Source organism: Myodes glareolus, chromosome 19 (assembly GCF_982192425.1).
Source record: "Myodes glareolus chromosome 19, mMyoGla1.1, whole genome shotgun sequence".
NCBI lineage: Eukaryota > Metazoa > Chordata > Mammalia > Rodentia > Cricetidae > Myodes > Myodes glareolus.
The window spans coordinates 41,904,997-41,916,060 of NC_142044.1; the positions used below are offsets into that span (position 1 = coordinate 41,904,997).

Below are 11,064 nucleotides of genomic sequence, written 5' to 3' on the forward strand. Positions count from 1 at the left end.
ATGTACAAGACATTGAGTTAGATCTCCAGACTTGGGGAGTGGGGATATGCTTTAACAGAGAGAGTGAGCAATGGGAAGAGAGTGGCCAGAGCCAGAGAAGGTTTCTGGTTGACCTGGGCAAGAACTGAGGGCTGTGCCTTCCACTTGCCATTCTGCCAGCCAACTCGCTTAGCAGAAGGGCTGTGATGGAGATAGGAACAAAGTTTTAAAAACTGACAACAATGTATTAGTTACTTTCTCCTTTAAGCAGCATAAGGAAGGGAGGGCTTGTGTTGGCTCATGGTGTGGTGGTCCAGCAGGTCATGGTAGGGAAGGCACAGCTGCAGGAGCACGAGGAGGCTGCTCCCATTGTCAGGGGGCTGAGGGGGATGATGCTGGCACTGGCTGACTTTCTCCTTTTTCGGTTTTGTGCGTGTGGACGTGTGTGTGTGTGTGTGTGTGGTGTCATGCACAAGTGTGTGCACCCATGCACATGTGCACAGAGGTCAGAGAAGGCTGTCAGGCGCCCTACTCTATCTTCTACATTACTCTTTTGAGACAGGGCCTTTTACTAATTCTGGAACTAAGCTGGCAGCCAGCAAACTCCAGTCATCTTCCTGTCCCCTCCCCGGCCCCACAGCACTATGGGTACAGGTACCTGTGGCAACATTTGGTGCTTCCCATGCTGCTGGCTGCTGGTGATTCAAGCTCAGGTCCCCGTGTTTGCGCAGTCAAAGCTCTTACCCACTGAGCCATCTTCCCAGACCCATTTTATTTTCCTTTTCATACAGTCTGGAACCCCAGCCCACGGGATGGCATGCTATTTTAATGAAAATGGCCCCCATAGGCTCATCTATTTGAACATTTGGTTATCAGTTAGTGGAACTGTTTAGGAAGGATTCAGAGGTGTGGCCTTGTTGGAAGAAGTTTGTCACTGGGAGTAGGTTTTGAGGTATCAAAAGCCCATGCCAGACTCAGTCTCTTGTTTTCTCTCTCGGTCTTCTGCTTGTGGATTGGATATAAGCTCTTAGCTATTCCAGAGCTTTGATGATCGTGAACTAATCCTCTGAAACCGCAAGCCCCCAACTAAATGCTTTCTTCTATAAGTTGTCCTGATCACGGTGTCTCCTTGGCAGTCACGCAGTAACTAAGACGGATGGCATCACTTGCATTCAAGGAATGTCCTCTTCCCCGGCTACTCACAAGGGCCCAAGATGTATGTGTCCTAGGTGATTCTATGTAGACAATAAAAATTAACCATCACAAACAGCAGCTGAAACCCCACTGAGCATGGGAGAGGGTAGCATTTAATAAATACTGGTGAGAAGGAATGAACGAATGAACTAGGACCCAGGGCTCACATTTATTTTCACCTGCAGGTCTCAAGGCAAGTTCCAGAGACAAAACGGAGAGGAATGGGCTACAGACAGCATCATTCAAGGGCAGACTGCTTACCTAGCAATTGTAAGTCTTTAAGCCCAATCCCAGTCCCTCATCCCTCCCCTGCAAAAAAAGAACCTCATGGGAGATCTTAGAGAGGGCTAGAGGCATATTAGTGTGGCCTTTAACCCCAGCACTTAAGAGAAGAAGTAAGCAGAACTCTGTGAATTCCAGGCCAGCCTGGACTACACAGTAAGACCTGGTCTTTAAAAAAAAAAAGAGGAAGAAAGGAAAGGAATGAAGAAAAGAGAAAAGGGAGAAAGACGAAAAGAGGGAAAGAGGAGAGAGAGAGGAAGGAAGGAAGGAAGGAAGGAAGGAAGGAAGGAAGGAAGGAAGGAAGGACATTATTGCCATCCAGGGACCTCTGGTCTCTGATCCTGGTCACCTGACAATGCAGCTGCTCAGAGGCCCGTGGTCCCTTCAATCTTAGAGACAAAGGTGGATTTGTGTGTTCCTGGGTATGGGAACAGGTACCTGGCCGGCACAGGTACACACCAACTGCTCTCTTGGCTGTGACTTCCTGAAAGGCCCTGAGTAAAACCCTGAGGTGTTTTACTCTACACCTGCCTACAGCTCAACATCAGCCTGCGTAAAAGGGAAGGGGTTTCCACCTGTGACAGCAGGCCTAGTTCTAGGACTGAGTTCCAGAAGTGACACCCAAGGAGCACGAGGGTGAGCATACAGTGATAGCCATTGCTTACAAAAGTAAAGCTCTGCAAGCAGCCCGAGTGTTGCTCAGCAGGGAGCTGGGAGATTAAGTTTCCACACAACTGGATGATACCAAAACACACAGTGGTCTAAAAAGAAGCCTTGAGAAGCCAGGCACAGTTCTAGCTATGGGGAAGGCTAAGGTCAGAGGACTGCAAATTCACAGCCAGATTGAGCTGCATAGTGAGAGTGGTCTAAAAAGAAGCCTTGAGAAGCCAGGCACAGTTCTAGCTATGGGGAAGGCTAAGGTCAGAGGACTGCAAATTCACAGCCAGATTGAGCTGCATAGTGAGAGCATGTTTAAAAAAAAAAAATTAAAGCTGGGTGGTAGTGGCACATGCCTTTAATCCGAGCACTTGGGAGGCAGAGGCAGGTAGATATCTATGAGTTCGAGGCCAGCCTGGTCTACAGAGTGAGCTCCAGGACAGCCAGGACTGTTATATAGAGAAACCCTGTCTCGAAGAAAGAAAGAAAGAAAGAAAGAAAGAAAGAAAGAAAGAAAGAAAGAAAGAAAGAAAGAAAGAAAAAGAAAGAAAGAAAAAAGAGAAACCTGGTTGTGGTGGCACACACCTTTAACCCAAACACTCCAGAGGCAAAGGCAGAAGGATCTCTCTGAGTTCCAGGACAGCCCTAGCTATGTAGAGACCCCATCTCAAATAAATTAAGGTGAAGTCAGCGAAAGTGAAAGACCTGGCTTTGGCTCAGCACAAAGGCGATTTATTTGCCTCAGAGGGACAAAAGGCAGGGAATAAGAGACAAAGACAGGAGATAGTTGGAGAAAAGGGAGTAAGAGAGAGGGGAAGGGGCTTTTGTCCCGGAGGCACAAAGAATTGCCTTTGTAGAGGGGAGACAGACATGGCCCACAGACAAATGATGGTTTATAAAGGTAGAAGGGGAAAGCCCGTGTTAGGATAAGGTGTTTCGTTTTAATTGGACATGTTTATGAGGTGAGCGCAAGGGTGCTTTTGATTGCAGGACTTTGATACTTTGATAGCTGGACCTCGGCAGTCTCAGGAGGAGGAAGTAGTCACATAAGAGTCACATTGGTGACTGGCTTCAGGAATGTAATCTAATGGATTTTAGCAAGGTGGAGGGAAGGAGAGAGAAGGGCAAGGCCTGCCAGAGCCATGTTTGCCATGCTTGAGCTGGCCAGAGTCCCTTCAGAGAGGACTCAGTGGATAAAGGCTCTTGCTGACAAGCCTGGTGACTTGAGCCCAATCCCTGAGACTCTCATGGCAGGCAAGAACTGACACCCTTGAGTTCTCCTGACTTCCACACCTGCTGGAGCAGGTGCAACGTCCCCCCCCCCACACACAAAATAAATGAATAAATGTAACAAAAAGAAATTTAAAAAATAAGGTAGAAAGTGCTCATGGCCCTGCACCCATGTGAATAAGCACCCTCCCATACACGTGCACAGACCCACATGAACACATTCGTACGGCACACACACACACAAATTCATTTTAGCTTTTTCACGTCTGTGTAACACTGGTTTCAGTTAGATGACACTTTCTACATAATTGTTATTATTGCAGTGCTGACAGTTCTACCCAGGACTTCACTCTACCCAAGCACTAGACCACACTAGAGTACCAAGGCACACTCTGATGCCAGGGCTCTGATTTGAAAATAAAGCCAGCGCCCAGACAGGGAAGTACAAATATGCCCACTCAGCCACCCAGGGCCTCAGGCAAATCACTGGGAAGATGGGAGGTCTGGGTAACTCAGAGAAGGGCAGGTGCAGCTTTATAAGAAAAGGGAAAGAAGGAGAAAGATAGGTGGAGAGAGAGGGAGGGAGGGAGGGAGGGAGGGGGAGAAGGAGGGAGAGAGTGGGGAGGAAGAGGGAGAGAGGGAGAGGGAAGAAGGGAGGGGGAGAGAGAGAGAGAGAGAAAGAGAGAGAGAGAGAGAGAGAGAGAGAGAGAGAGAGAGAGAGAGAGGGAGGGAGGGGGAGAGAGAGAGAGAGAGAGAGGAGGGAGTGGGCTTTGTGCACACAATTATCCCCCTGGGCTGGACAGACCAGACCACAGACCACCTGTGGCCCACTGTGCACTGCATTCTCTAAAAGGCCTTGACCCTCAGATTCCAGGGTTCTCAGCCTAGGATTTCCTAAGTTCCTTAGCTGCTTCTGGTGTGACCTGCAGTTTTTTCCACCCAAGCTGTCCCAAGAATGAGGCCCTGCCCAGGCCCCCAGCTCAGAGCTGCTCCCTGGGGGTCAGCCTGGTGGAGCAGTGAACAATGGGAGCCTTGTAGAGTTCCAGGAGCAGGGCTAGGGCCAGCAGCAGTGGGCACATGGGATTCTCAGTGGCGGGGTGACAGCTTTCTCCGTCTTCACCATCGTCCTGGGCCAGGGCAGCTCAGGATTCGCTGGGACACTTGCTCACAGGAAGCCTGAGCCCTGGAATCCCACATAGGCCTCGCCTTTCAGACCTTCCTGTCCTCACCTACTACATTCTAGAAACTCTTCCTGGGACTGGGCAAATGCGGCCACCCTTATACTAAGCTCTGCAGAGAAGAGAGGAGCCTGTGCTGCCTGTCACTGGGTGCATGCTGTCATCGGGGACTGCCCTGGGTCAAAGAGCCTACTGAAAGCCCTAACAGGCCAATACCCTAATTAAGCAAGTTCCCCCTACGCACTGAACTGAGCAGAGGAAGAAGAGGTTTGTTGGGGGCACAAATGTGCTTGGTTTGGGAGCCCAACCCGTCCTTTCAGCGGACACTGCTGAGTCTCAGGCTGTCTCTCTGCTTTTGGCTGTTCTGAGATGCCTACTGCTGCTCTCCCAAACTGCGTCTGGGCTCTGAGACCCGACCCAGATGCCGCCTCCTCCCTGCAGCCAGGCTTTCAGGTCTTCTCACAGGACTCACCCTCGGAAGGAGAAGGGCCCCAGAGGGGATGTTCCACACGCCTACCCCGGAGGAACTGACAGCCGGTGTGGAAGATAGGGCTGTAAGCTGTCCTGGACGATGAGTAGCGGGATGAGAAGACGGTAAAGTACTTGAGGATCCTCTCACTTCCACAGAAGACGCACTTGGGGGGTCACCCACACCGGATGGTATTTTTTTTTTTTTTTGTACACAAGTGTTTGCCCATTGGACCAAGATGATAAATAATACAAACAGCTTAACTGGGCATCAGTTGTAGTCCAGATATTGCATGTGCTTTGTCACGAACATGCATTGTCACCGTTCATAAGGACTCTGGGGTCACTGACATGCATTGCCACACACTTCGTAAGGACTCTGGGGTCACTGACATGCATTGCCCTGCTTCATAAGGACTCTGGGGTCGGAAAGAAACCTACAGCAGATGCCGTCAGGACTCAGCTTTGGTCTAAGAGTCTTCTTCACCATCAAGATGTATTCCTGCTGGGCACAGCGGTGCACATCTTTAATCCTAGCATTCAGAAGGCAGAGGCTGGTGGATCTCTGAGTTTGAGGCCAGCCTGGTCTATAGAGTGAGTTCCAGGATAGTCAGGGCTACACAGAGAAACCCTGTCTTCAAAACAAAACAGACATTCATTATATATTATATAATTATATTAATTATATAACTAAATATAACTATATATATAGTTATATATATATTCAGGATATATATATATATATATATATATATCCTGAAAAAAGATGTATTTCTTGTAAATCACAGCAGATACTGTGTCTAGGTCACTGCTGCATAGCTGGCTGCCACCATTCAGCCAGCTTCAGGATTGCTGGTGAGCAGGAGCCACCCTAGGCTGCTCCAGTTACATTGAAGTCCTGCCTTCGGATGTAAAAGGCCAAGCCTGGACAGACATCCCCAAAACCTCCAACTTAGGCCTCCTAGTAGTTTCTCATCTCCCTCTCAGCAGTGGTAGCTGCTAATGGCATTACTTGCCATTTGGCCAGCAGGGCCCAAAGAGATGGGCTCCCGTCTCAGTAGATTAGCGCAAAAATTCACCTGGAGGATGAGTCAAAGTACTTGCCTTAGAGGTGGTCCGTACGGCGAATTGCCTGATTATGCTTCAGAGGAGCCCTCTCCCTCTCTATATAACCCGCACCTCTGCAAGTCAAAGGCAGGCAGGGCGGAAATGGTTCCTGAGCTTTCCTGACACCGGAAGATGGCCTCTCCAAGGACTAAGTGCTAAGGAAAGAGCTGTCACACACAGGAAAAGGGCTGCTTGCTTCCCAACTGCCTGTCCCCGTGTAGCACAGCGCCAGTAGCTCTTCCTGTCACAAACAAAAAGTGATACTTTTCTGTCCAAGAGCAGGGAGTTAGGGTGGGTTTCAGCCCCAGGTGACCCAGGACACCAGCTAACTGGGGGGAAAGGAAGTTAGGCTAATGGGGGGACGTTCAGGGGGATGGTGAACAAGAGGCTCCATTTGACTGCCTGGGTAGATAGCAGAGGCTCAGAAAGTTAACACAGAAGCTTCCTGGTTTGGAAGGGACCACATCAGAACGGGAACCCTGGAGGCTCCTTGAGTTCCCAGCTACGATTAGTGGAGGCCACCTCTCAGGATTCACCAACTTCAGAGGACATGGAGGTTGGGTGCAGGTGGGGGCAGAAATGAGCAAAAGCCTGGCTTCACAACAGGCTGGACAGGAATGTAGAGCCGCAGGCCCCAGGACACACTATGGCTTCCTTTCCCCACCTCCTTCCGGAAAGCCTCAGGAAATTGCTGGTTGGGTTTTGGACCTTGACATTGGCCGGTCCCCTGCCTCCATCTCAGCCTCTTCCTGGAACCTCTCCCCATCCCGGGAAGTTAGCTCTTGACCTGACTGCAGTGCAGGCTGGGTGGAAAATGAGCAGCCACTGACATGAAGTCAGGCAGGCAGTCTTGTTTCCCCTCCCAGAGTGCGGCCCACCATCCATGGTTTTATGGCCTTTGTTCTATGCCTCCACATTCTACATAGGAACTGCACACATCAGTTAGACTGATATTGATATGCTAATTCCTTTTTTTTTTCTTTTTGACTTTTCAAGATAGGGTTTCTCTGTGTAACAGAGATGTGTAACATCTGTGTAACAGAGCCCTGGAACTCTATCTGTAGACCAGGCTGGCCTCGAACCCAGAGATCCGCCTGCTTCTGCTTCCTGAGTGCTGGGATTAAAAGCGTGTGTCACCACCCACCTCCTGGTGTGTCGCTATTCACATATTCCTCAAGGAGTTATCAGCTACTCATTCAAGACGATATGTCCACTGCCTGGGCCACTGCTACCAAGAAACCTCTTTCTCCAGTGCTCTCAGGTTCACATAGATCCTAAATGACACCCAGAATTCGAGACCGACAGGGCTGGTATCTTCCTTACTTGCCTTACTTGGCAGAAGAGCAGTCTCAAGCCACCCTACAGTCTAGGCAATACGGGAAGGAAAGGCCCATTTCGGGTTCACTGTACAGTGTGTAAGAGGAAGAGAGTGAAGAAAGGGGAAGAACTGAGGACAGGTTCCCAAGGCCTTTAGAGGATGCTCTGTGCTGTCTGTGCTGAGAAACCAACTCTAGTCTGGGAGTCTGGAGCTCAGGACTCTAGCCCCCGCTAATGGCTCGCTCCGAGCTGTTATGCCCTTGGAACCTTGCCAGGCTTGCCAGGTTCACACAGGCTCCCCCGCAGGTGCCTTCACTTCCCTCCTGCCCTGGCACTGTCCCCACTTCACCAGCTCCATCATCACTGTGAGTCAGAAAACTGGGCTTCTCTCACCTAGCAATCCCCATAGCCAAATTCCGTCCTCTGTAACTTCTGAAGCCCCTGGGTTTTCCTGTGCCTGTTGCTGGGCTACTCTGGGGAGTGCCTGAACCTCTCTGTGAAATGGCCTCTGCACCGGCCCTTCCTTTAGTGCAGGAGTGGACCCCCAGGGTCCCCCAAAGGCCCTGCATGCGCTATGCCACTGAGGACTCAAGCCCCGACTCTCCATTTCTCCTTAGAGAAACAGACGGGATAAAGCTTTAACTGGTCTTTGGAGGCTGCAGGTCCCTGCTCTACCATGACGTTGCCAGGCTGTCACACACATGACCTTTCTGCCTAGTCTATGACTGTCAAGTTCACAACCCGCTAATAATGGCTTCCGTTCCCTAATTACACTTTAAGTGCTGTGCTAAGAACTCTCTCTACTCATCAGCACAATCTGGAGGCAGGTGTCTTTCCCATTTGATAGTTGAGAAACTACAGCTCTGAGCAGTAACTTGGGCTGTGACAGGCAGGGCTCAAACCCCAGTACGGACAAGCCCACACTATGCTACGCTGTCTTCTCTTACTGATTTAGAAACTTCTGGTAACCAGCTCCACCCAGAATTCCCATACTCTGATAACAGAATACTTGCTCAGGCCATGTATGGAAGGATTCTGAGCCGGCTTGCTCTGCTCTGGGCAAGACAGAACCAGGCCTCTGCCTGTCGGGTGCAGCTGCTCAACTCACTGCGTTTCCTCCCTGTGCCAGGCAGAGTTCAGCTGTGCCTGCCCGACACAAGGACTGCCGGCTGCCAAGCACAGCCACTGGGCTGGGAGGTGATCCGGAGCCAGACACTCACACACACTGGCTCTGTGTGACCCTGGCTAGGGCAAGCAAAGGACCAGGACGCCATGTCAGCCTCCTCATCTGGAAAAAACCCTGAGTATTCTTTTTATTTATACACGTGTATGAGGCTGTCTTAGTTTAGATGCAACGTGCTTACAGGAGTCCAAGGATGCCCTGGAACTGGACTTCCTGGGAGTTTGCTTTTAATTCACTTTTATGTGCACTGATGTTTTGCCTGCACATATATCTATTTCAGGATGACGGATCCCCTGGAACTGGAGTTATAGACAGGTATGAGCTGTCGTGTGGCTGCTGGGAATTGAACTCGAGTCCTCTGGAAGAAGTCAGTACTAACTGCTGAGTCATCTCTTTGGACCCTCATGAAGAGTTTTGAGCCACCAAATGTGGGTGCTGGGAAGTGAACCCAGTTCTTCGTAAGAGCAGTATTTGCTCTTAACCACTGAACCATTTCTCCAGGTCCCTGATCCAGATTGAAAAGAGAAAACCTGCAACTCCAGTGTTAGCCCAGGAGCTGTTTATTTTGGTTAATGTTTGAAAGACAGGGTTTCTGTGTAGCCCTAGCTGTCCTGGAACTTGCTCTGTAGACCAAAGTGGCCTCAAACTCAGAGATTCACCTGCCCCTGCCTCCTGAGTGCAGGAGCAAAAGGGGTACACCACCTGTCAACTTTAAAACATTTGGCCGGGCCTCCCAAGTGCTAGGATTACAGGTTCACGTCATCATTCCTGGCCTTAAGAACTGCATTTTTGTTGGACTCATGGTTTCTGTGTAGCTCTGGCTGTGCTGGAAATCGCTCTGTAGATCAGGCTAGCCTTTGCCTCCCAAGTGTTGGAAATAAACCATGCACCACCACCACTCAGCAAAAACTGAATTTTTAAAACTACAATTGGGGAAGAAATTAGTCCAGGGGAGTCATCCACATCCAATGCCAGGGCTGCTGGTGGGACAGCAGGAGGGATTTCTTAGGAATCTGAGCACAGCACCCTCCCGCAGCCAGGAAACTGGCACTGGACAGGAAGATGGAGGAATCCAAAGCTTGGCAGATCCTGACTCCACTCTTCAGGATCCTACAAGGTCACAAATGTAGTGCTTGGAAAATTCCCAAGGGTTTTACAAGTGCTTGAATGTTTTCCATATTAAAAGGGAGAATGCACTCTGGCTTTTTCCCTTTGGGAGTGGGGCTGGGTCCCAGCACAACAGTTTTTAGAACTGGGCTGTCCTGGGTTATATCTGAACTCCACCCTTTGGCTCTGGAACTAGCAGAGGGCTCTATTAATTCGTTGGTGGGGAATGGCTTCCCGCCTCACGCAGGCTGTCACCCGCACCATCACCTACAGATCCTGCACAGTCTCTAGCTTCCCACTCAAGATATCTGTACCAACCAGCCTTCCTTCTGCATTTCCTCAGCATCTAGTGTGCTCTGCAGAGTCAGTTTCCCTCTGCAGATAAACACTTGCCCTGGGTATTTGTAACATACGCCTTCAGGATTCTGCTCGAAAAGACACCTATCAGTGTGTTCCCTCATAGTCTCCTGGTGTGGGAGAATTCTGTATTCTGTCAATCTGTTTATTTTGAATAAATACTGATTGGCCAGGCAGGAACTAGACGGGTCAACAAGACAGGAAGTAGAGGCAGGGTGATGAGAACAGTAGAATTCTGGGAAGCAGGAACCTCCCTTCACCATTCCTGCCCAGCCCACCGAGAAGCAACACGTGACCTGCCCTGCTGTGAAAGGTACCGAGCCATGTGGCTACCTAGATAAGAACAATGGGTTAATACAAGCTACAAGAGCTAATAAGTAGCCTGAGTTAATGTACCAATCAGTTTATAATCTTATGGAGTCCTCTGTGTGATTGTTTTTGGGGCTTGCCGGCTGTGGGGTACTGGGTGGGACAGAAACCCCAACCAGCCAGCCCCTCATGTTACAGTCTCTGAAATCCATTTCCCAATTCCCTCTGCAAGGTGGTCCGGGGCTTCCACTGATCTTCCAGCTTCAGTCTCCCAAGTGTGGGGATTACAGACAGGAGCCACCATACTCGGGCCAAAACTACCCTTGTGAGATTGCCTATAATTCTCCATAGCTCCTGTCACCATCAGATACAGTAAGCATGATTTATCACATATCCACCATAAAGTTTAAGTTTAGCTGAGCGGTGGTGGCATACACCTTTAATCTCCGCACTTGGGATTAGGTAGATCTCTGTGAGACTGAGGCCAGCCAGATCTACAGCCTGATCTACAAAAACCAAAAAGTTTAAGCTGAAAGATATGATTTGGTTTTTCCATACTTGGACATCTTCCTTGCCTAGCAGACCCTGGTGATCTAGGACTCCAGGCGTCTTACTAAGTTGTACGCTGTCCCCAGGGCCGCTGTACCAAATCATAACACGCCTGGAGGCTTAGAGCAGAAATTACATTGTACCAGA

At 49.8% G+C, this 11,064-nt stretch overlaps 1 long non-coding RNA gene across 1 annotated transcript; it reads right to left on the reverse strand.

The window, feature by feature from the left end:
• Nucleotides 1-731: 731 nt before the first annotated feature.
• Nucleotides 732-5,650, reverse strand: LOC125413417 (uncharacterized). The gene is made up of 2 exons (XR_007235945.3): nucleotides 4,993-5,650; nucleotides 732-1,214 (listed from the first exon to the last, which is right to left on the reverse strand). It is a non-coding gene; the product is annotated as an uncharacterized LOC125413417 (long non-coding RNA).
• Between the last annotated feature and the right edge of the window lie 5,414 nt (nucleotides 5,651-11,064).